Source organism: Corvus kubaryi, unplaced genomic scaffold (genome assembly GCF_017639235.1).
Source record: "Corvus kubaryi isolate FWS band 111438036 unplaced genomic scaffold, C.kubaryi_AGA036_p1.0 37398, whole genome shotgun sequence".
NCBI classification, from domain to species: Eukaryota; Metazoa; Chordata; class Aves; order Passeriformes; family Corvidae; genus Corvus; species Corvus kubaryi.
This window is the reverse complement of record NW_024581137.1, coordinates 19,176,506-19,201,860: the sequence shown is the minus strand read 5'-3', so window position 1 is coordinate 19,201,860 and position 25,355 is coordinate 19,176,506. Positions and strand designations below refer to the sequence as shown.

The 25,355-nt window shown below is 38.1% G+C and overlaps 1 protein-coding gene and 1 long non-coding RNA gene across 4 annotated transcripts in view; one reads left to right on the top strand and one right to left on the bottom strand.

Moving 5' to 3' along the window:
- The window catches only part of CMC1 (C-X9-C motif containing 1), a 45,943-nt gene that overhangs the window by 14,386 nt on the left and 6,202 nt on the right, over positions 1 to 25,355 (top strand). The gene's annotated exons all lie outside the window — the stretch shown is intronic.
- On the bottom strand, positions 3,291 to 14,014 carry LOC121671992. The gene is made up of 2 exons (XR_006018709.1): positions 13,958 to 14,014; positions 3,291 to 3,727 (listed from the first exon to the last, which is right to left on the bottom strand). It is a non-coding gene; the product is annotated as an uncharacterized LOC121671992 (long non-coding RNA).

The window sequence follows — 25,355 nt, the reverse complement described above, 5'->3', positions numbered from 1 at the left end:
TTTTGTGCACTCCTGACTCCAACCACTTTGCTGCAATAGCTCACCCCTGAGGGATGCAGTGAGGAAGTTTCGTGTGCAGTGCTCTCTGTAGCCTGGGTCTGGAATCCCTTTTTTATTCCAGTCAAAGCAGCTGCTCCATCAGTGGCTACATTTGCACAGTTTTTCTATAATACATTGTTTTTTATTCAGGAAACTTCTTGTTGAGAATAGATCTTCTCCAGTACATCTTTCCTTCAGTGGCTCACAAAAAAAAAAAAGGTCTTTGTGCATTTCATTGTTGAAATGCTGTTGAAATGCAAATACCACAAGGTGAGAGAAGTTAGAAACTTCTGTACTTTCACTCAGCTGTATAGCAAACCTTCCACACCGTTTGTTTTCACACTTGTTTCTTCAAGTATTCAGCAGTGTCTTCTGTGCTCTTCCAACACTATTTACTGACAAAGGAGTGCATTTTAGTTTGTTGCCATATTGTTTTCCCTGAATTATTTCAGTGACTTTTACCATGGCAGGAAGAACAATTGTTTCCCCAATGGCATGTATTTGTATTTTGCTATTATTTAAGAAACTTCAAAGGAAGTTTCTGAAGTTTTTATCACTAGGTTTAGAGTAAAGTCCGGGTAAAGTGAACAAGTGTATTTTTAAGCAGCTGCTTTTAGAGGTTCTCCAAAAAATATGAAAAAGTAGTGTTACAGTAATATCTGCAAAAGGAAAGGTCATCATGTAACAGGTGCCTTCCAGTGCTCCCAGAAGGACTTAACAGACCTTTTTTTTTCATTTGAAGAAAAGCTGAATCATTTTTACTTTGAACTCTATACCTTTTGGGGAAGAAAACTGAAGATGAAAAGCAGTTGCAGGAATGTGGGTCATTTGAAAGAAGATGTCGATTAAAAGTATTTTGAGAGCTTGCTATTTGTATAATATTGTTTGAGGTTAACCAAACAATGTGTATGTGTTATTATCCTCTGAACTTTCTCTGTGTAACGTGACTTGTAACATGACTTTGGTTTCAGCATCTTCATTTTCTGTGGCAGCAACCAATGTTGCTTGCAATGTAGGTTCTTGAGCTGTGAGTTGTGGACCATTACCTTGAAGCTTCTCCATCTTTTTCTTTCTATAAATTTTAAAGCCAAATGTTCCAGTTTTTCTCTTTCTGTGATGTTAGGCAAAACTATAATTTCTTCTTTCTCCTGTATAGAGTTTAGTTGTATATCTTTAGGAAAATAAGGTTCATGGATACATCTATCTCCTGTCATTCCTCTGTCACCTGTAAGCCAGCTTTGATCAAATTGTGTGAAAATTAGAAGTGGAAACTGAGTATTTCTGAAACAATTTTTCTTTATCAAATAGGCAAGCAAAACCCCACATTGATACCTGTATTAAAATAAAAAGGTGGTAGCATAGCTTCAGTTGTTTTGTTGTACACCTTTTTATCTGGATGGAGGGGAGAGACCAAACCATGGGAAATGAAGCTTAAGCAGTTTTGTTATCAGTAGATTTATCATCTCATAAATCTATTGTGAGATTATTCCTGGAATAAATTTGTCTTGTTAGTACACAGGGATAGGTGTTAATCAGAGTAAATAGGCTATGCTTTTTATGCTGTAAACAATTATAAGCTATGAACATAAGCTGTGTAATTAAGTAATCAAAGCTCCTGCGACTTGGTTTGTGTGCTGTGGAGTGCACACACATGCATGAAATGGAGTTGTTTACTCATTTAACTTTCTCTCAATATAGGATTTTTCTGCTTTATGCTAAGTTTATGTTTTCGAAACTCCTATTAGTAGACCTTTGTTTCTTTCTGTCTTTAGGAAATCGTGATAAATGCATCGGTAGTATAGGAAATAAAGCTATTCCACAAGTATGGGCCTTTACAATTGGCTTGGTCAGGCTGGGTTCACATGTGTCCCTATGGGGAGCCCCTATACATTCAATAGTGCTCTGCATGAGCACAGGGGTCCATCTGTACCCAGCCCGGTACCTTAGCCTGCAGCTATACCACCTAGAGCTGTGTGCTTATCAGAGCTAATAATGCAAGTAATGACAGCCTGTCCAGCACGTGTTCCAGAGCCGTCCAGGGAAAAGAAACCCCAAGGGTTACAAAAATAAATAAAAATTAAAGGTTTTGTTAACTTAAGAAGTGATCCTGCTACCCTAGTGCACAGTTAAATGGGTGGCTCATTGCTGTGCTTGGTTGTTAGCCTACCAAAATGGCTTAGGGATGAAATAACCATGGAAAATATGTCCACCTGATAATTTTTAAGAACAATTAAGTATTGTGTCTGGTCATATTTCATTTTACTTAGATCATTTAAATTTGCTTACAACTTTATTTTCAGATTGTTCCAGTATAAGTTCTTGTGTGTGCTGCATGTTACTTAAGAATTTTGTATCTCTCAGTTTCCGAATAATTTTTGTGTGATTTAAGAGTTTCAAGCACTTTGTTCAGTGAAAATGGATATGTTAGTAATTTTGTTAACTTGGGTAGTAATTCTGTTAACATGCTTTCTGGGAAACACTAGTCAATTTTCTGTGACCATTATGTAAATTTGCTTTATTGTGTTCATATCCATGCACTGTATACGTGTATGTGAAATTGTGGGCAAAAGTGTTAAAAAGCAAGCAAACAAAAAACCCCAACAACAGTGTCATACAGGAATGTTTCACTGTAATTTTACAAACTGTAGCATGAGTTTGCCTGAAATAATATTAAATTATATATTTCTGTATCAGCACATCCTTGGCATTTTAAACCTAAGTAGCTAAAAGGATTGTTTACTAGCCATTGCCTCCCTCACGTATTGCTTTTATGAAATAATTTCTGAAGCAAGCTGTTTTCCTGGTTTGCTTTAATTTCCAGTTATAAAATTTAAATATGAATAAGCTTCTTCATCAGAATGGTGATCTTTAGCACATCAAAAGTTCTGTAATTTCATCCAGCTGTGCTTTGCTTTCCATGACTCCATGCTCTAGAACTAGGGACAGTTATGGAAAAAACTGCAAGAGCTGTGGTTGATTCTTGACCATTTCTACAGAAAAATTTGTTTAATTTCTTGAGAGCACTTACTCCGCTGTTCGAAGTTACGGATTCTGAAACTGAGCTGATGGCGTTTTTTTGGTAACAGAAATACACAAACTTGGACTGTCAGCTTAATTTGGTTTAATTTTGGGTTACTTGGCTTGGAAAATAGAAACAGCTGACTGACTTTGAGGTGTTGTGGGTTTAGACTGTGAAGAAGTTGTCTTGAATTGAGATCCCAAAAAGAAATTACTGGGTCACAGAGTCAGTCTTGAAATAAATTAGTTCTGTATTATATTTATTGTAGATGTTTTGTGTATTTGTTGTATTGTTAAGCATTTCTGCCCACCTTCCAAAACCTCACAGCCTTTTTTTCTGGGAGAAGAACAACTTCCTCCAGAGATAAGGGGTTTAAGTTCTATTTTCCTCTGAATTTTTTTGTTTGTTACTGGTACATCATCTGCATTTGGGTCTTTAAGGTCACCAAGAGGGACCTGCAGACATCTTCTGTAACTGATGCTCCTTTGTAGGGTTCAAGGATTCAAGTAGGAAATGGAACTACATGCTTTTCAGGGTGAATACGGGGATAGATAGTTCAACTCCGCCTGGTTCTGCCAGTAGAAAGATGGTGAAGTAAATGTAGCCATTTCTTATTTGAAGCATATTGTGAGAAACATCCATTGATCAAGATGACAAGTTGTTCTGTCCCTTTAAAAAAAAAAAATAATTTATTTTAAAATTTTTTATGAGAGACACACCAGGAAGGTATTTCTAACTTGTGCCAAGTTGAGGACCTTCACTGGAGAACAGTTATGATCATTCTGTTGCCTGTAGGAGCTGTGAAATTAAAGCAACTGGAGTCACATTGCTGAAAAAATCTCATGATACTTGGCAGGGCTTTAAGAAATGGTTGGGAAAGTGTGGCTGGAAAAGGACATTTCCAAGCAACCACCCTCCTCCCATTCTCCAGATTTCCCATTAGCCCTCTCCTCCTCAGGGCTCATGTTGATACTTAGTGAAGATGATGGGATGCAACACTACTGCAGGCTTCTCTACAGTTGAGCATGACCAGTGTCATCCAGAGTTTTGATAATGTGCAGTTACTCAACAGTCCTGTCACTGACATTATCTCTGTCCCCGTAGGGGCCACCTGCTCTAGACCATGACCCTTACACCTGACATATCAAGGTCCATAAATCCAAAGAAATTTCTGATTGAACTACATGTGATGCTGTACATTTAAATGCCCAAACACACCTCTAGATATTCCTTCTTAAAAAAAAATTATTTTTACATATACTTTTCTGTCAGAAATGCAGATAATGAAATGTGTGAAATCCTTAGCAAATTTTCCTTGATGTTGCTCACTTACCTTGGTATTGCAGGCCAAGTTCTGTTAATTGTTGCCAACCCTTGTTGGATGCTGAGGGAGGATTAACCTGTTGGTACCTACAGTTCTGACACCAGAAGATGCTAAGACTGATAGTAGAGGGAAATTACGTGACAGCTCTACTTAAAAATTTTGATGGGTCTTCTTGTATTAAAGCAAATTGAAACTAAAGTCACCATTTACAGCTGAACTTCGCTATCCACTTTGCCTCATTGTGAAAATATAGTCCTTACAATTTTTTTTTTAAGTTCACGTGTCTTAGCAGTATCTGAGAACACAGTGATCTTCTAATTGACCAAAGCAAAAAGATCAAGTGACTGATAAAAATCAATGAGTTAACATGACAGCTGCTGGTACCTTTTTTTAGATTGAGCTGCTGTGATCAGAAATTGCTTATATGTGCTTATGTCCATATTATTCAGAGTTTGGTGGAAAACCTGAGTGGTTACATGGGAGGAATCATAGATTTGTTATGACCACAGTATCCTTCTCTTATGAGAATGAAAAAAGAATGCTGCATTATTATCTGCAACTTCATTTTTGTGAGAGGAAGGTTAGTATAATTTGGGGACATAGTTTCAATTCAGCAGGTGGAGAGTGGAAGAAAACTGTTGTCCTCTGTTGCTGTGTTTATTATCTGAATATTGAAGTATATTATCATCATATTGTGTGCGACCACATGACCCTGTAGGAAGCTGTTGATATTACATTATGTTGTATGTGTTGTGCAGTTGTCAGTTATTTAAATTATTTTAGATGTTTTAATAGTTATATTTAGTACTGGTAGTAAATTACTATGTGCTTTTTTTCCGGCTAGCGTTCCTCGAGAGTAAGATGCTGAATTTTTATATTATGTTCTTGTTTGCACACAATTGCTTTTATTTTGGAAAAAATTATTCAGTGCTATGTATTTCCAATGAGCATTTACTCTCATCACATTTAACTATGTGAATTAATACAATCTCTAGAGGGATTATGGTATATTGAGCTTTGCTCCAACAAACTGGGCAGAGAGAACAGCTATATGTAAATTAGAATTTGAAGAAATGAGATTCTAGATCTGTGTGGGTTTGTTTGTTTGTTTGTTTGTGTGAATGATAACAGCATTAACTACCCGAAGGTAATTTATAGAAAAGATATATTAGGGCATACTGTATTGCTTTCAGTGTTCTAACTAGTTCGTAGGACTTCGGAGAAAATGTTCAGGGTGGGAACTTGTCCTGTTTGATTATTTTTGTTCTTTCCCCCTCCATGTCATTTCAACCCAGCTGATGACAAGAAATGGGTCAGACTGCTAGCTTTACCACTGCAACTTAGTTTGTGGGGATTTTTTTTTTTTTTTAATTTATTAGGGAATGGAACAGCTTTTACAGGGACAAAGAGAAATGAAATCACTTTCAGTGAAAGAAAGAGGCCTCATTATAGTCACCAACAGCAGTTATTGACAGCTACACTTCCTATTAACAAGGAGCATTTAAGAGTTTGGCTGTTGGATCTTTGGACTTGATCTAATTTGCTAGCATTAATTAGTTTCTTTTGAGCACAGACACTTGGTGCTCACAGCTATAGATTTAGAGGACTAATTAGGACAGAAAATTGAACAGAATGGGGTAAGGCATTAACCTTCAACCATTACCAGCTGGGGCTCTGATAAAGACCACAGAGTCCAAATGCTCCTATTCATGCAAAGAGTACTCTAATGAATATCAATTTCAGCCAGGTTGCCATATCTTACAAGCCTTGTCTTGATTTTGATTCTCTTACCTGGTAGAGATTTTTATGTATAGATATTAAAGTGATATTGGTAGTTTAGAGCTCATAGATGAGAACCTCGAGAGCTTATCTATGTTTTGTCCAGTCTTTCAATTTGCTTTTCTCAAGTTACAGATTTTATTGGTTTCCAGCTAAGATCCTGGATTTCAAATTGATTTCCCTGTCCAGCATAAATATATTAACATAGCCCAGGTTAATTACATGTTCTTAACTAATGCTGGTTTAAATAGAGGATGCCTGTGTGGTTTTTGGATTATTTTAATACATGGTAGTAATATCCATTACAAGAGCACTCACCAAACTAACTGCTGAAAGTTGAACAATAGGATTGCTTCTTTTGCAGCTCTTATGGTGAGATACAATTATTGTATTGTGGTGTGTAGTTGGTAAGCCAGTTTTAGGAGGAAAATATTCTTCCAGACTATAGATTCATAGTGTTTTAGCATCTGCAGAATGGGAGTACTTTAACTGTATGTAAGGAAAGGAAAAAACCAATTGCATTTGTCCTTTTGTATAATTTCTTGGAATGCTGGAAGAGTTGAACTTGACATGAAGCATCAGGATCATCAGTTGTTTCTACCCTTTGGTCATATTACTACTCCCTGACAAACTCCCCATTAAATCTGAATCATTGTTGCTGTCTTCATTTGACTTCTGTACCTGGAAATTCTTTGCCTAGTGATGAGAAAAGTGTAAAAGTCTCTTCTCTGTCATAATTTCTCCAAACTTGTTTTTTCAGGAATGGCACTAGCTTTGATGTATATGGCTTTTATGTGCTCTAATTATTTCCTGTTCTCCATTAGTGCACTCTGCAGTGGTAGATTGAATAGCTGGTTTCATGTCTTAGGGTCCTGCTGAGGTAAGATTGGCACAAACTATAAAAATAGAGAAATTGAACCTTGCCTGTATCTACTGATCTTGGGGTATTTCATGGTGTTTAGATCAGTCTTTAGGGAACCCCGTGAGGTGAGTGTCCATAGTGGAGGAGACATGGTCAAGTGCTGCTCCCAACAAAAGAGCGAGGGTAGCCTGATTACGGTTCTAGCCACTTACTAATGCCTTTTTCCCAGATATTATATACAGTATTTGCTGATCTCATAGTTTTCTTTCCCAGTGGACACATTTTGATTCTTCTGTGTCAGTCATTCTTATTACCAGCAAGTGAGCGCAAACTTGGGATTCTGTAAGGGGTTTTTTGCATCCATTCTGTTGATGGTGGTAATAACCTAGGGGTGCAGCGTTAGAGTGTTGCAGGAAGGTGTTACTGTGGCGTAGGTGGACAGAGCAATGCACTATTCGTGGCAGTACATGTGACTCACAGTAGCTGTTATTTTCGCTGCCTGTCCTTTACAGTGTATTAAGTAGTTGCTCTGCAGTTTTGGATTATAAACCCCTCTTAGATACTACATTCAACAGTTACACAGTTAGCACTTAGTGTAAATAAATCTTAATAGTTTTAAGAGGTCATGCTGTATTCCCATTGTCTGTGTATAAATATTTATGTTGTATATGAATTATTAATATTACCCTGGGGTTGCTTTCACACAGAAAATAGGTTATTTTTCAACTATTGAAGTCAGAATGTATTGTATAGGTACCATTAGGTTCAGCAGTGAAAAATAAAACTTAGTTTGGTCAAAAAGTAGCTACTTTTTGTATTCAGAAATACAATAAATAGTGAGCATTCAGGCAGCCTAAAAGCAATGTATTGACCTTGTATTCAGCATAGGGTGATAGGGGAAAGCTTCTGTCCATTCTTTAGAAAACACATGAAGTTGACAAGTGTATTTGCCAAAGAAAATTGCTTATCCGAATCTCAGAAATTGAAGTGAAGCTCAACAGGAATTAATAATAAATGGAAATCAGAATAGGAGTTGTGATTTTACGTAATATGCTTTGATTTAATGAGGCGGTGGATTATGAGAGCTGTAGTTCTGATCTCCCATTTTTTCCTGTAGATTGGAGACCTATACCTGTTGTGCATATCTTTGTGTAGAATGTTATGAGTCAGCAGAGCCAGTCAAAAAAAAGGGGCAGAAATCACAGGTCTTATCAGGCAATGAGGGAACCCAAGTAAAAGTTGAACTGTAGTTTGGCAAATACACTTTCAACAAGATGTGGTGTTCTAAGTGTTCTTCATTGCTTTCTGAAAACAATGAAATCTCAAGTTTTCATGCTGTTTTGGAATGAAAACTTTTTAAGCTTCTTTTTCCAAGTAGAACAGTAGTTCTAAAGATTGCGTAGCTCAAACTGAGTTGTCCCTCTAGCACTTACTCTTTGATGTAGTAATTAATTGGCCATATGGTAACATTGACAATACACAAGGTTGTTCTTATAGTAGAAACAATGTTGCCTGTTGATGAGTAAAACTATGCTCTTGTAAATTATTTTTAAGGTCCTTTTAATAACAACAGCAACAAAAAATAATCCACCTCTTTCCCACCCCCAGTTTTGTTGCTGTTGTAATTGCTTTCCAGTAGTTATCTCTGTGGTGCTGCCTAGAAAAAGAGTAGGGAGATTTATGCTCTGAAGAGTGTTCTACTTAAAGGTCTGATGCCTGAGAAAGGAGTAAAGGCTACATAATGAAAGGTCATAAAACATTTGTGCTGTATTGTCATCCCTCTGAATTTTATTTTTAATAGTCTTGCAGAAAGGAGTGCCTGTAACGTTTGCTGCCTCAGATCTGGATAGATGCCTCTACAGGAAGTGTAATTGTATAACAGAAGGCAAGAGGTGTTTTGGATGAGGAATCAAGAGGTGCAGAGCTGGTCAGAGGATAGGAAAGGGGATGGTCAAGGAATGCTAGAGCTGTACAGAGCTTTGGAGGTATGGATGAGGTGTTAAATTTATGATAAGGGAACAAGAAAAGCAGTTTAGCTGCTGTATTCTAGATTTGAGAGGGATACTAGTTAAGGGCTTGAAAGGAATCATGGAATGGAGGGAAGGTAATCATTCTGATGGGATAATGAGTAGGAAAGGAACTTATACTAGGAATTTTGAAGAAGGTAATGTAGAGGACCTGTGCACGAAAATTTACCTTGGATGGAGTGAACAGATTCTTTTCTTGGTATTTATCCACTGTATTGGGAAGGACTTGAAATGGTTGTAGGGAATTTGGGGCTTTAATTATGGTACTAAGAGATCTGCCTTCTTACCTTTTTCCTAAAATGAGTTTAAATAAACATTTCTTTAAGTCTGTGATGCCTTTTTTTTTGGGCTTCTGATATTCAAGTTCAGGATTTCCTTGTATTACTTTCTTCACCTATAGTGTCATACACTTTACAGTTTTCTTTCTTTCTGGCTGTGATCCGGAATCTCTCAAGGAGGTGCTAGTTATTCTTCTTTTTCCCCCTCTTCAGTATACACTAAATATGCCCTTCAAGCTTTCAGATCAACAACATATTGCAGGGATATTTAAGTAGTCCTTTTTGAAGCACAGACTCAGAAAGTTACTGTTACATTTGCATGCCATGCTCAATACAGGTCCTGCTTTGTTTCTTGGTGACCGAAATGTCCCATAGTGTTACAGGATGCACATGAAGTTCATGAAAACAAAGCACTGCAGAGTTGTGGCTTGAGATGTAATCTCACCTATGGCTGTAGACTGTCAGACTTTTAAAATGTTGTTTTAGGGAGACATAGCTAATGTTGGCAGAAAAGAACTTCTGAATGCTATGGTTTAATATGTGGGAAATGTACAGAAAGTGGATAATGTGGAAAGACATAGGAGAGAGTTGAAAGTAGGACTTCTTTATGCGATCTGGACTGGTCCAACTATGCTTCAAAAGCATGAACTTCAGTTCTGTGAAATACTTATCAAACCTACATGCCCTTGGAGGGCACACTTATCAAGCATTAAAAGGGATGCAGGTCTGGAAAGGACTTTGAGAAGATACTTTGGGCCATCATCTTCTCTTGGGGCCATACCTAATATGCCTGTGTTTGTCCTGTAATCAGGTTAATGTTTCAGCTACTATAGACAGCCTGTTTCAGTGCTTAGTTTTATTTTACCATTCAAATAATGCTTTTTGCTTTCTAAGTTTTTTGGGGGTTCAATGCCTAAACTAACTTTTCTTTGTGTATCAAGCAATTTATGTTCTCAGACATTGGGCAGATTCCTGGTAGTGATCTGAACAAAAGCAGGACTTTAAATGGGAAGAAATAGAATGATCTGATTTATGTTAAACAGGCAAAAGGGAAAAAGAAAAATAAAAGACTTGTTCAGTAACCATTCCGGAAAACTATTTCTATCAGAGTCCCCAAAATGGCTTAGGGAAGGTGTTGAACCATGAGATTCCAGAGTTGTTTTCAGGAGCATGAAGAATTTTAAACACAAACCCCCAAAATCTTTAATGCTGTGGTGTCAAAAAAGACATTTAAATTCACAGGGAGAACTCATGCTTTCAGGTTGGAGAAAATTATATCCAATAAACAAGAATGACCACAGTCTGCAACTTCAAACTTTGTTGCTCATTACCTTTTTTCCTGCCTTTGGGGTGATAATTTTCTACAGTGAATCTGACAGCCCAGTCAAAATGATTCATAAGACCAATAGTGAAAAGTACTCTTTATTTTTCTCTGGTGTAGATAATCCTTGTCATTTCTTATCTGTCCTGATTGCCTCCTCATGTTTCTTTGCATGTGTTTTCTGAGTGGTTTGGGTTTTTTTATGCTTAATATAGGCTTCAGCATAATATAGTTAATGAACAGAAACTTAGCATTGCTTTCCATAGAATATGGAAAACAGGAATATAAAAGAATGTATACTGTTTGGGGTTATATAACTTAAGATTTAAATAGTAATCAACTAATGTTTAATGGGGTGCTAGAAGAGCTCACAGCTTGTCTGGTGTCTTCAATGACTTGTATTAAAAGTCCTATGTTTAAAATATTTTATATTAGCTACATGTAACAATGCTTCATGACAGTTGAGTAATAGTATTAATGGTTTTTCAGCTTTCTCTTTGTAATGGAGGTGTCCCAATACTTTGAAAACTATTCCAAATTTAAGGGAATTAAAAAGCATATTCATGGATGTATGTGTGATGATTTTTTTTATTTTATACATTCCAAACAGCATGAGGAAGTTGTGAGTCCTTTGTGGAGAGTGAGAATGGTGTTCAAAAGATGCTTTTACTTCAGCTAGACTGTCGTGTAAGTTCATTTTGATATGCTCCATCTGTTGAGTAGCTATAAAACTTCCACAGTTTTAAACCAAAATACTGTTGGGGGAATTCGTCCTCTTCACTCTGTTGTCAAATTCATGCAAATACTAGTTACCGACTGTGCATAAACCATTGGGAAACATTCATTGTTGGGCAGAGAATACCTAGTAAATTACAACCCCAAAAAATAATTTTGCAATTCTATAGAAGGAAGATACTTAACAGAGTTGCAAACTTTTGCTTTGGCTACCTTCTCCCAACAGTAATTCAGATGAACAGTTCTGGTCTCATAATTTCCTTTTCTGCAGTGGTTTCACTGCAGTGCTGTTTGTTCCAGACCTGATGTTACAGATCTCTGTGGCCCTAATATTTGAGTTGCAATGACTTGACTTGCCTGAAAGCTAATTCAGCCACTCTAATAAAGAGGAGAAATAATCACCTCTGTGAAGTGTGTTAAAAGTACTTAGAGGTAATAACGTTCAGGTTGTGGTATCAGGTTCAGCCAGATACGTTTCACATAAACAGTAAATTGTAACAATGACTATAATTGTTCTGTGTGAAGCAGGTAGAATTCCCTTGTTTCTAATGTAATATAGTCAATGTCTTATTTTACATTTGATTATAAGGTTGACACACTGATGTTTGGGTTCTACTGTGCCGTGGGCATCTGTCTAAAGAGATCTGGTAGTAGCAAGTCTTTTGTGTGTCCAGACCCTGATTGTACAAAAACATTTTGATTGGGCATTTTTGTACTAACAGTTTTCAAGTCCTTGGGTCTCTAAGCCTTGGCTGAACTTGTAGCAAAAAAGTCAGAGCAAACACCTAAAGCTTGTTGTATTTCAGGCAATTGGAAGTGATGAATTTGAGTAAGAAATAGAGCCTAGCCTTCCTCTTCTCCCTTCTGCATTCTCTCAAAGCTCAGGGGGGATGGAAGTTACTTCATCCTGTTCTGCAGCGTTCAGAAAGGAAACCCTTGTAAGTGGAACACCCTTGGAGACTTAAGTCAGCTCCTCAAACTCCTCCTTTGGTTTTTGGTTAAGTCATGTAGGATGGGAGACATCTTATTCCAGCAGTAGTCCTCTCTCTCTCTCTCTCTCTCTCTTTCCTGTCCTCCTACCCCTTCCCTGTCAAGGCTCAAGGCAACAAGGATGGCAAGGTACTTGCAGAATTAGCTTTGGGTGGGACATGGAAATTTTAGGTGGCTAAAATGAGGTAAAGTGAATTCCACTGGTAGTCTTATTCTCTGTTCAGACATGTAAATGGTGGTAAAACCATAAATGAAGGAGAACTGTCATGATCAAAGCATATGGGCCATGGTGTTGATATGCATAAAGCAAGGATGACAGTGCTATCAGTTTTTGTTTGGGTATTTGATCTCCTGCAAAATCTGTTTAGAAACCCTTGGAATTTGCAAGCATTTCCTAAGGATTCCTTTGAGCTGTTTCTTTCCTGTCTGGCTCTGGTTGCTTGCATATCTTGGGAATCCCGTTGGTTTGTTAGCGCCTGCTCTGACACTAAGCATCAGTGTGCCTGCAGGTTCTGTGCAGTGTGGACTGGCAGGATAGTAAGTGTCTTTCAGCTCCCAACAAGATCTGATGGGAGTAGGGGAAAGGCAGTTGATACCTGCTGGTTCATGGCAAGCAAGGCTCAGCTGGACACTGGTTACCAATTTTAAAATTTGGGAAGAACACTTGGAGTTGAATGTAGGCTTTTTACTTTTATGTCTCCAATTACTTTCGTTGTTTTCTTTTTACTTTCACCACTGGCAGCAGTCCTGCACTCTAGCTCAAGACCAAAATCTAAAAGAAACTATTTTTCATAACTAATTTGATATCTTGTTTCCTGTTTCATCACTTTTTTTTTTTTGTTCACCAGATATATAAGGCTGAAATTTTGGTACGTAGGGGAAAACAGGCAGATCATCTCAACAGTGTAAACTTCGATTCATAAATGTGAGACTTGCAACCAGACTGCTGTACAAGAAAACAGATGCCATGCAATAAATTAATACTAAGCTGAATAATAAACAAGATGTATTGTTAAAGGTCTTTAATGCAAAGAAAGTGATTTCAGACTTTCATATGCTTGTTTTCTGTCTTTGTTTTAAATGAAGCCTTTGCATGTGTTTCCTTTATTCTCTTTTGCGCACATTTGAGCTTTCTTGGGTTGAGGACTCAGTCTCTGGTTGGGCAGTGGTGATTAACTTTAAATAGGCAGCAGTAATGTGATCTGAGAATGAAAAGGATTCATTTCTTTTAAACGAGGCAAAAAAAACCCCCAAGGTTGAAGGAAATAGTTTACATAATCTGTAAACTAGTTAAGGAGCTGAATATTTATGCAGGTTGAAATTGAAGCTTAGTTGCCCTCTAGGGGTTTTACATTAATACAGCATATGCTAGCTTTTGGGTGGTTTTTTCTTCTTTCAGAAAAAAGGTGAGACAAGTCTTTGGAAAAAACTTACATACTGACAAATTTGTGGTGGTAGAGGCATGTGTACATCTGCATTCAGTGAGTAAAACTCATTTAGTTCAAAACCCAGAAAATGGAGGAAGATTTTTAGCCCGATTATGTTCTTTTTAATTTCATTGTACCAGTGGAGAATGCACTCACAGTCAACCAGTCACAGCACTGAAGTCTCAGCCAGGAAAGGTCCTTACTTTCAGTCCTAAGTAAAGAGAAGACAAAAAGTCACAGGGGGGTTGTAATGGCAGCACCAGGACCCTCAGTCAGTTTCTGTTCATGTCCTAGCCACTGAATGCTGCTTCAAATTCTTGTGTCCTCAGCTGCCACTGACTAATGCACAGGGGTCTTCTGTCACTTCTGGTCTTACAGCAGGTTGAGCCCTGGATATGGGTCCTGTGATTGTGTTAGAAACAAACTCTGTCCTCTCCTTTAGAAAGCAATTGACAAAAACAGTAGTTCTTGATTGTTTGGATAGGCGTGTGATATTTCATTGGAAGTATCCTCGTGCCGTGGGAAGAAGTGTGACAAATGGCTTCTATACTGGAGCTACATATGTATATATATAACCCCTTGTCTAACTTTTAGTATCTCCTTTGCCAATGATTTTGTAGCAGACGCACTGTTAATATACTTACTTGAACAATTGCTAAATAAATTCACAAGAGTTCAGTTGTTTTTCCAAATATGGAGACCACATTTATGGGATTATTTTTGCTGTTCTTTTGTAACAGTGTTGACACTGTATTACTCTAAAATGTTTTTGCATCAGAAACAAGATAATTGGAGCAGGCAGAATAGATGCACTTAAACAACCCCCTCCTGTCAAACTTGAGTCCCTGTGCATACAGCTTGAGGAGCACAATGTAGTCAACTGTCAGAAGGTAGAGCAGTGTCCCCGAGGCTCCATGACACCAAACTACATCTGTATTTGTGCTAGTAAAGTCAATGATCTTACACAGATTTTTATGCCATTTGCCTATTAAGCTTTACACTGAAAAACAGTTTCTCTTTTTAGAGGGGCTTTCATACCTAGCTTCTGGTGCATTTTGTTTTGCTTTATAGATTTGCCAAAGACTTGTTTGTAAATCCCATCTACCAGTATTTCATTTTACTATCTTCAAAATTATAACTTCTGCTCTGAAGAAATGTACCTGGTTATTGCAGTCTTTTATTTAAAACACTTTAGAGAAAATGGAAGATAAATGTTACACAGTTACTACCAAATTTCCAGATATTGCTACATTTTGGTAGTGTGCTTTCCTGTCGCATGGTTTAAAGTCATCTCTTCAAAATTGTGAAATGAATAGGGTAGTCTGAAATTCTAAATGCCTCCATAGTCAATGATGCAGTTTCATTTGAAAAAGTAATTCTACATGCTTTATCACACTGTGGCCACAATTGCAAAGCGTCAAGTTACTCTTCACTATTCACTTCAGAATATGGGCACAGCAGAATTTTTTTTTTTCCTGGAAAATTTGCACTTTGGTTTTGTCATCCTTACTAGCACTGAGTAGTACCTCATTCAGCAGGAATTCTTCCATGGTGAAGAATTCCTGCCTCTACCCCAGCATATGGCTAGTCATTTTTGAAAAAAAGAGACTAAACATATACTGCGGAGTAGGGTAAGTACATGATAACTGTTTCGGAGATGTTGGAACGGTGGTTGGGGATGAATTGTGACCTGTGAGGGAAAGTAAATTCCTCTTTTAATAACTGTATAAATCTTTTATATTCTATCCCAAAAGATCTGAGATTTTGACCCTATTCTGTGTGGCCCATCTCACCCCCACCCTCCAGCTGGAACCCTGGAACCAGTTTCCCTTTTGCTTAGAGGATACTTTGTTTCATTCAGAGGAGTGAGAACTATTATTACTGCTACCACCACCAACCTTTGGTACTGGAACTCTGAGATAAATACATGGTTTTGGAAGTCCATTAAATTGAGCCGGGGGCAGGGAGGAAAGGAAGAATCCCTGACACAGCACGGTGTAACTGAGAGCTGGTGTCACGGTGGAATAGCTGGGCAAATGCCTCCTCAGGAGTTGTATAAATACCCTGCTCTATCCCCACCGTGTGGTAGAAGGACATTACTGTTACTTCTTCCACTCCGTGAAGCTCTGTTTTTGAGAAATAGATATATTTTGACTTTGGAGTTCAGCTACAGAGTCAGTCACTATGGGACAGAGGGAGGGGGATGTTGTTTCTTTAAATCATCTGTTATCCTAACTTCTCAGCTGTCCCTGAGTGGCTCGGCAGCTCCCGAAGGAGGCGGGAGGATAAGCAGTGGTGAGGCTGCTCTGCGCAGCTCAAGTTGGATGCACTTGTTTGTATAAAAGCAGGCAGTGACAGACAGTAGCCATGGGGGAACTTGCATTTGTTCCAGTTCTGCCTCTTCCGGCGCCTGGTACGGTAACGCTCGATGTCAGGGATACTTACTGCAGGGTGGGAGGAAAATTAGATCGAGTCAGTCTTAAAGGGTGCAGTTGTTTAAAACCAGTGCAGTTTAACCAAGGGGCTGTGCTTGCTGGGCGTGCTTTACCTGAAACCTTATAGAGAAGGTAATGCTTGTACTTGATAAGAACATCCCTCAAGCAGGTTTCTTTAGTGGACAAATGATGATTTACCCGAATAAACAGTTTCACAGCAATGTGCTTACTTTGCTTAAAAGGGCAGATTTTTGTAATTTCACTAGGAAGGAAAGGAGGTCTGCTTCTCTTGAAAAATCTGCCTGCATAGCCCAGCAGATTGTCATCCTTCAGCACTTAAATCTGCCTTGACTGACAAAGTAGTCACTGTAAAGCCTTACACATAATAGTTATGCCCTTGATACTTCTCCTGTGTCTTCTGAGGACATAACCCTCTTCTGTGTACTGCTGTGCTCTGCCTGTCTTGCTTAGTCAGAAGCAAGACAACTTCTGACTTCTCGTAGCTCTTAAAGAGCTGGGTTCCTGGAATTTACTTTAAAAAGATGACAGTACTAGATTTCAGTGTGTTTGGGGCAAAATGCACACACAAATATGTAGATAGGTGTGCATACTGATGCATACAGAAAATGCTGACAACTCTGTACATCTGGGATGGTAGATCAGATCAGGTCCAGATCAGATCAGGTCTATGGCACTAAAACTAACAAGTACACATTTCTCTGTATCATCTCTGCCAAAGCTCCTTTTGCTGTTGAAGTCCAAGTTCTGTTGAAATTCTAGTGACTAAATGTATATTGCTAATAAATTATGTCTACCCCAGTATCTAATTATTTAGCAATAGTCAGGAAAGGACTGCCTGACATTTTAAGGTGTATGTTTTTTAAAAATTACCTTTTCTGACTCTGAGACTACTTAGGAAAACACTTTACCTAGTCAAGTTTCCTGTGTGCATTCAGTATTCATATCAAACTGAAAACTAACTTTAGTCTTTCCACCCCTTGTCCGCAAAAAGACATTTTGGTTAGATCTCACGTGTGCAGGACATAGAATGAAGAGAGCTGACCTGACCTTGTCCAAATGGCAGAACTAAATGCTTCTGAAAGTATCCTGAGATTGCATGTGTATATTATTTTTTGTTAACTCTTAATTACTTTAATCTAGCATATTTTTGTTAACACATTTAAGTATTTGTCTGGGTTTTGTTAGTTGAACTGATTGGGTTGGCTTGAATTACTGTGTTTGGCTGTGTTCCTCAGCTTGTTTTATGTGTTTTTCTTAAAACAATTCTTCTCTTTCTTAAACTTTGCTTTTCAGTTTCATGCCCTGTTTCTCGGTGCTTATTATGAAGTTGGAAAGAAAAGGTCCAGTGATATGCTGTGGATAAGTGTGGGTTACTAGGGACAGACAGAAGTGCTTCTCTGCTGTTGCTTGAGGTTTCTGGTTATGGCTCTTACAAACATCCACAATTCTCCATCTGAATGGTAGCAAATTTTGAACTGCAGAACATGTGTAGTGAGTCTGGTGAGAGAGGTTCCCCCAGCACAAGCCTCTGCATCGCATGGGAATGGGACTGGATCTTTGTTGTTCATGGCTTTCCTGAATTTGCTTGTCATACCTTGATGCTAGCTTCTTAAGATTCTTTTTTCCCCCCACAAATTCTGTCTTTAATGATTGTTCGGTTTGAAAACAAGAGAAACTCTGCTAATATTCCTATAATAAAAAGATCAGCAGCTGAGCAATGACTTCTGTTTTGAATTAACTGATGTTGGAGGATCCCTATGTGCCTTAGATGAGTTTTAAGAACTGCTGTGATATTGTGGTTTAAAAAAACCCCTATATATTTTTTTATAATTTTTGAAACAGAACATTTAAATAAGCCATTGATTTCCTATATTGATTTTAAAAGCCCATTGTAAGCAGTTGACCAAACCTAGATCTTTGTAATATCAATGTATGTAGGACGTGGAAATCTTGGAGACTGTTAGTTCCTAAGTAGGTAGGTGGCCTTGACAGAGTGAGGATGTTCTGAAAAAAACCCCAACCAACCCTCAAACATTTTTGATCTGTGTAGAGTGCCTTTGCTCCCTTCTGCTTTGGTCTGTTCTGCATCCAGCTGAGAGATACTTTGAGGCCAATTAATTTTTGCAGCAGGATTTTGAAAACCTGCTAATGAAAAAAGCATGCATGCATGGTATGAAACAAATAACTACAATTGCAGTAGTTGGGAGTTTAGCAGGACATGAGTGGGCCAGGGTAGATAGATGTTGAAGGAATCCAGGCTAACATTTACCTTTCTGGTTTCAGGAGGTTTTTTCACTCTTTCTTCCTCTTCTTTTGGATGCTTGTCTGTTTAGACCCTCCATGTAAGGCGTCCTAAGGGTTTTGAAGGGCACATGAGAACTTTATGCTTCAGGGTATAAGCCAAGCTTACAGTTGATAGGGATTAGGAAGAAACTTCACTTGAGAAGATGTTTTTCCATAATGTAGACTTTCTGACACGTTTTTCTAAAGCAGCTGTTACTGGCTTCTGAGAAAGATGGTGTACAGGAGAAGTGGGCCCTTTGTCTGGTTCAGTATGTTATTTTCTCATCTCTAAATGTTCCCTAAAGCAAAGTCTTCAGATTTGTTTCTAGGGTATTGAAAAGATGTCATCTTTATCCCAAGGCATTGTGTTTAGACAAACAGTTTCTAGGGGTTTTTTTTTTTGGAAACATTCCTCCTCTGCAGATCACAGTTGTGCTATTTGCCTTCCTGATGATTCTCTCCTTCACCTCAGTCACGAGACAAGGGATGTTTCAGCATTTCATACTGGAGTGCCAGAGATGGTGTGGTCTGCTGGGGGATCCTCTGTTTGCACTCTATACTTCAGGATAAAGCTGCTTTTCTCTGCTGAGAGTACTCTGGGAAAGATTAGGCAGGAGGATGAATACCCCTTCCTTAAAATTCCTGAATTCCTGGGATTCTCTCCTCCTTAGTCCTGTATTGTGTGCTAGAGTGTATTGATCATCTCTCCTAGGACAGATAGATGCCTCCAGCTACAAAAGCTGAAATGGAGCGGATTTTGGGGGGCTGGTGATGAGCAGAAAAATGGAAATTGTATGATTTTTATGTTATAGCAAATGAATATTTGTGGAGACAAAGTATTTGATCTTATAACAGAGGTTCACTTGAAAGAATCAAGGTTATGTTATGTCAATTTTCTCTTTGCCCTATATAAGATGCATTTAATTATTTCATGCTATCTCCTTCTATTCCAATTAATCTGTCATATATATTGTTGCTCAAATTAGAATAATTCTTTAATCAGCTTGTGTTATGCATGCCATAGTAGGCTAGAATAGGAAAGCTACTCCTAGCATACTGACGATGCATGTATTTTATTTGTTATTGTAATTTAAAAGTAAAATCAGAAATATTGATTTCTACTTGACTGGAGAGATGATTTAGTTTGAATATCAGACTGATGTTAATCAGGTGAGAATTAATTGAGTTGGAGGTATTAGATATTCAGTGATGTTAACTGAACCATGATCAATCTACAGAGAAGCTTTCTTTTGTACTGTGTCGGAAATATCAAATAGCTCATACTCCACAATGTAAAACAATCTCTTCATGTTCATGCTACTACTTCCTCTGGTTCATTAAATGCACCAGTAATCTGTTCTGTGCATACGGAGTAATCTTCAAAGTAAAAGCTAATAAATCATAATTTAATACAAAATTAAAAACATAGTAACTACCCCTAAAAATGTTGCTGGTAATGTTTTGGATCATTTAATGTTTTTGTACACATTTTACAAACAAAGTTTTTAAAATTTTGCCCTTGTTTACATTTTAAAGGGAACTGTTTCTTCTTCCTTCTATCATCACCTCCAAATCCCCATTGTTACTTGGGCATCTTTTCTCCACTCAGTGGTACAGTCCCAGGAATGACCCAAACACCGGACAAAACTATTTCTTTTTTATTCTGTGCAGAGGGAAAAAACCTACCTCAGAATAAGCCTGGTCTGGATCATGATGCAAGTTGTGTTGGTTTTTTTTTTTTTCCTTATTTTAAGAGTGTGATAGCAGTATCATAAGTGTTGAGAAAATATAAATGGTGAGATAACACCTCTGTAGGACTTTCTCTTAAGTAGTAAGATTGTAAAGTCTTTAAATAAACAAGAGCCAGACCTGAGAGGATCAATTTATCTTGATAATGGGGAATATTTCATTTATTTTGTGTACAAGCACATCTGCAAAATAGATGCACAGTTATAATTGATAAAACTACAGTTCCAATATTATACGAAACGTACAACACTTCATAATATGAGCCAATATGAAAGTGCCAAGTATTTTTATAATCTGAATCTGCAAAAAATGAACTTTCAGAAATAGCCTTCACACTGCAAACAGTTCATACATTGAAAATAATGAGGGTGATTCCTTGGTGTTGTTATATCAACACAGTTTCCATGCAGCTGTTTGTCTGGAGATAAGTCCCACTTTTTATTCTTGTCTTGTTTTGCACATGGGAAGACTTGGATGTTTGCAGAAAGAAATAATTAAGTATCTAAAATTTTAAAATATTTAAAGAGAAAAAATCCTTTAAAAATCTGCTACAAATATTATCTGTTGCTCCCACAACTTTCAGTTTGTTTTTAAGCTTGGGGCAGGACATAAGAGGTTTTTTTCATGAAGTCTTTCCTTTGCAGACACATAACTGAAACTTCAGCAGTCCAGCACACCTATTCCACCATTTCATTTTGAATGCAGCACAGTGAAAAGACCAGCCTAATTCTGCTTGGGGGTGGGATGATGTTGTAAGCTACGCTTTCATCATAAATATGATGCCTTGTTTTTGTTGTCCACTGTTTGTAGTCCTGCAGACACTGAGATTAACAGTGTTAAATTTAACCTTGTCTGGTTTAATGGTGTGGAAGAAAATCATCATCTTTATTCAGCAGAGCTGTGCCTCTGTCTTATGCCAAATGTCGGTTTGTCCCTTTGACTCAAAATCCTACAAGTTTGTTATTTTTTGTCATACAGAGCAAATATTTCTTGAACCTATGAATATGTTCTAAAGTTAAAATGGGCAGCACCCTGGCTTTTTATCTCCTTTTTTTTAATTAGGACTTATATGTACCAGGACATCTGTTGGTGGACACCCACCAACTTTGTTGTAGCTTTCTGGTAATGTATCTGATCTTTTAAAAGTAATACTTTAGTGTGTATTGCATATGCCTGTCTGACTGCTTGGACAGACAGGGAAATAATTTGTCCACTCTTTATTCTGTGATAAATGAATAGTTAGCCAGTTTCACTTCAGTTTCCATCTGCTTCCCATATTGTCTTGTCGTAAAGTCATAAAACAGAGTTGGGGAAAAAGCAATTAAAAATACTAAAGAAAAGCATTCTTCTTAGATACTGTTTTTTTCAGCAAAGATTAGTATGGACTGTAAAGATCTTTGTAAACAAAGTGTTCTTTACCATGTCTACCTTCTAGCTATTTATCAAAGAAACCTAAATTAAAGAGTGCTCTGTAACTTAAAGAAGTTTTTAATCAACCATCAAATATACTGAGTCAGGCACTCAAAACTAATTCTTGATACCTACAACATAATTTGTATAATTCTGTATCTGAAGGGAATTATAGAAAGACTTGGAATAGGATTTTTATTAAAAAAAATTCATGTCTGTACAGCTTTATAGACAAATTAAGAAGGCTTTAAAAAGCTCTTTTTTTCTGTTCAGTGACTTTACATATGTCAGGATCTAATTTCTCCTAGTTCTCTGTGTCATGCTTTCCCAAGTAGGTAAGCTGGGATAGGGGGATAGGGAGACCCAGTGAAATCTGGCTCTTGGACCCAGGGCAGATCTGGAGGTGCTGTTCGGAGGACCAAACTCAGCAGCTTCCCTGAGCTGCTCAGGGCCAGAGATGCTCCCTGCTGAAGAGTCAGTCGTTGGAAGGACTCATTCATCTCTGGCCTCAGCCAAAAAGCCCTCCTGTCTGTCCCTGAAAATGTGGTCTCCCCATCACAGGCAGATCACCTACACATGCCAGCATGCTGTAGTGAGCAGGTGAGAACTGGCAAAACTGAGTTGCTCTGTATCCAGACATGGCTGTTCAGTTGTCAGCAGACCTCTGTCTTGGCAAAGCTACCTTTTGTCCTTACTTACTTGGTTGTGGCTGTAATGGCCAAAATGTAATGCGATTTAAAATTCACTGAACTGTGACCAAACTCATTTTGGATTTGCCTTGCAAAAGAAATGCAAAGCTTTCTTCATGAGAGACGAAGAAGAAATCCAGCCTCCATTCGGTGATGAGCTGTTCAGTAAAGTTTCTCTGAGCTGTAGCCTCAAGAAGAGATCTCTGCTCCGTGTGCATCCCCTTAGACAGAGCCTATGGCACAGAGAGGAGCCTGTGGGGTAACCTATGTCAGATATGATGTCATGAACCATGACTTCTGCAGGTGAAAGGGGGGGTCTGTAGTCAGTTTCCGTGGTAACTGGTAGGCACCTGCAGCTCGCTGACGCAGTAGTGGATCTGTCCTTGTCTGTGCACAGAGCAATCAGTGATGGACATATGTAGCTGTCCTAGAAAAGTCTTGGCAGAGGGTTGATTTTATGGAGGGCATGCCTTTTTTCCCTTTCCAACAAGGCATTTTCACTTCTGTTGTGTTGAGCTCTGTTCCTCAATTTATTTAGCTTGTATTTGGAAATATTGGGGATAACTTTTATTGTTTGTTTGAAACATGTCTTTCTTTTGTGTTACAGTTCACAAGGAATTTGCAGACTGGCCCAAATTTACCTCCAGTTTTACTGCTGTTTGAGGTTCTGTTTTGGTAGCTTGCTGCTTGCAGGAAGAAAGAAAACATATCAGGCCATGAACTTGTAAAATCATGGAAAGTCATTTGCTAAAGTCATAAAGATTGGATCATACACAAGATTATGAAAATATAAATTCTGTTCTTTCTATAATGTGCAGTGTATCAAGAAGAAGGTTTGTTTGGATTCTTTAGTGTTCTGATTACCCCTCAGCTGCTGAAGTGTTAAATCGCAATGGGTTTGTAATCAGACCCTGTGTATCTGCTCCTTTTGTGGTGTCTTGCTATGCATCCTGAAACTTTGGTCTACAATGCAGATATTGCCTGAGTGAAGAATGAGTAAGGATTGTCAGGATTACAGAGATGGAGATTAATTCTTGGTTTGAGATGTCTTGAACTACTGAGACTATTTCTGACATCATTCTCCAAACCAATAGTGTAAAACACTCTGTGCTGCTCAACATTGACACATGTAATTTCATGACTTCACGAATCGTAGAATCATGAATCATAGCATCATAGAATATGCTGAGTTGGAAGGGGCCCATCAGGCTCATCAATTCCAACTCCTGGCCCTACACTGAACACCCAATCACACCATGTGCCTGAGAGTATTGTCCAAATGCTTCCTGAACTCAGACAGGCTTGGTGCTGTGGCCACTTCCCAGGGGAACCTGTTCCAGTGCCCAACCAGCCTCTCTGGGTGGATATCTTTTCCTGATAGCCAACCTAAACCTCCCCTGGCCCAGCTTTGTGCTGTTTCCTTGAGTTCTGTCACTGGTTATCAGTGAAGAGATTGGTACTTGCCCCTCTGTGAGCGAGACAAAGCACAGTTAAAAATAAAACAATATTCTCCAGACTCCTGGAAGGTTTCTGGTGAGTTTCTATAACTAAACCTGTCTTGCCCTCCTTAAGTGACTGCCAGACAGAAGAGATGGATAATGAAGTTTTGTGTGCTCATATAAGGATGTCTAATATGCTTTAACCTTCCTTCTTCCTCTCTGTTGTTAAGCATTAGTAATGTTAAAGCTAAACAGCTGGAAGCAGTTTTATCACTTTGCAACAGTGCCTGGCCATGTACCACAGGCAGGGCCTTCTGGAGCCAGGGAATGCTGGCAATTGCAGTTCAGGCTTTTTTTGTTCACTGGGACATCACGCCTTTAACCAATCAAGACTGGTAAGCTAACAAGTGAGAGGGACCTCCTGTTGTCTTCAGTGGTTTTTTACTTCACAGCTTCCAGAAGAAATGATTACTACTACAAAAAAAAACCCAACCCAAAACCTCAGCACAGCACTTAAAGAAGTGCCTGTAGAGAGTATAAATCAAACTGGTCACTAGACAGACCATAAGCTTTCAAAAGCTTTGGATGTTTTTCCCAGAAAAAAACAAAGGTCATTTTTAGAAATGTACTAATAGGTATGATTTTTCTGAGATGCTAATGTAGGAACAGTCAGGATAAACAGTCCAGGAAAGAACAGAAGAAATGTCAGATTCACCTTTGAAAACCAGAGAAACATTTTGATAACCTAATAACCCATTTGCCTTGTTCTGAGCTTACACTGCTTAGTAAACTTCAGCTGTCCAGGTGTTTCCTCATAGTTGTGCTTGTGCGTTTGGATGACTTTAAAACACGTAAATCTTAGAAATTGGGTGTGATTGTTAATAGATACCTTTAAACACAGGTTACAGTGTCTTCCCAGCTGGTAATTAACTGGTAATTAATTTAAACCCATTTTCTGCACACTTTCATCTGGTTTTCATGTAGGGTGTGGTGGAGTTGCCAGTGTGTAATGCTGGGTGCTGTATTTGAGCATGTTTTTTTAAGTATTCATCAATAAATAATACATTTGAAGTAGATAAGAAGTAAGTTCTTTGCAAAGTTTATGTCAATATAAGTGTGACTTAAATCTGTCATCAACACTTTCAGCAAACACTGCCTTTTGTTGTAAATTATTTTAGTGAAAGCCCAATTAATAACAGCTGTGGACAAGCAGATTAATCTCACCTAGGGTAATGCACAGGTAATGTGATTTACCTGTTGTATGATGTAGTACCATTAAGTTTTGATGTTACTAGATTAGCTGTAAATTTTGCTAAGTATGTGCAAAAAAATAACAATTCCTGTATGCCCTAAATTTGCTGGATATTAAATCACTACGAGGAAGACCTTAGAGGAGGAGAAATGGAATTCTGGAAGGGGATGCAGTAGGAGGGAACTTTGTTCTTATTCTGGCTCCTGGTTGATCTTGGACACATGGCTCGCTCTTTCTCTCTCTCTTTCTCTCTCTCTTTCTCTCTCTCTTTCTCTC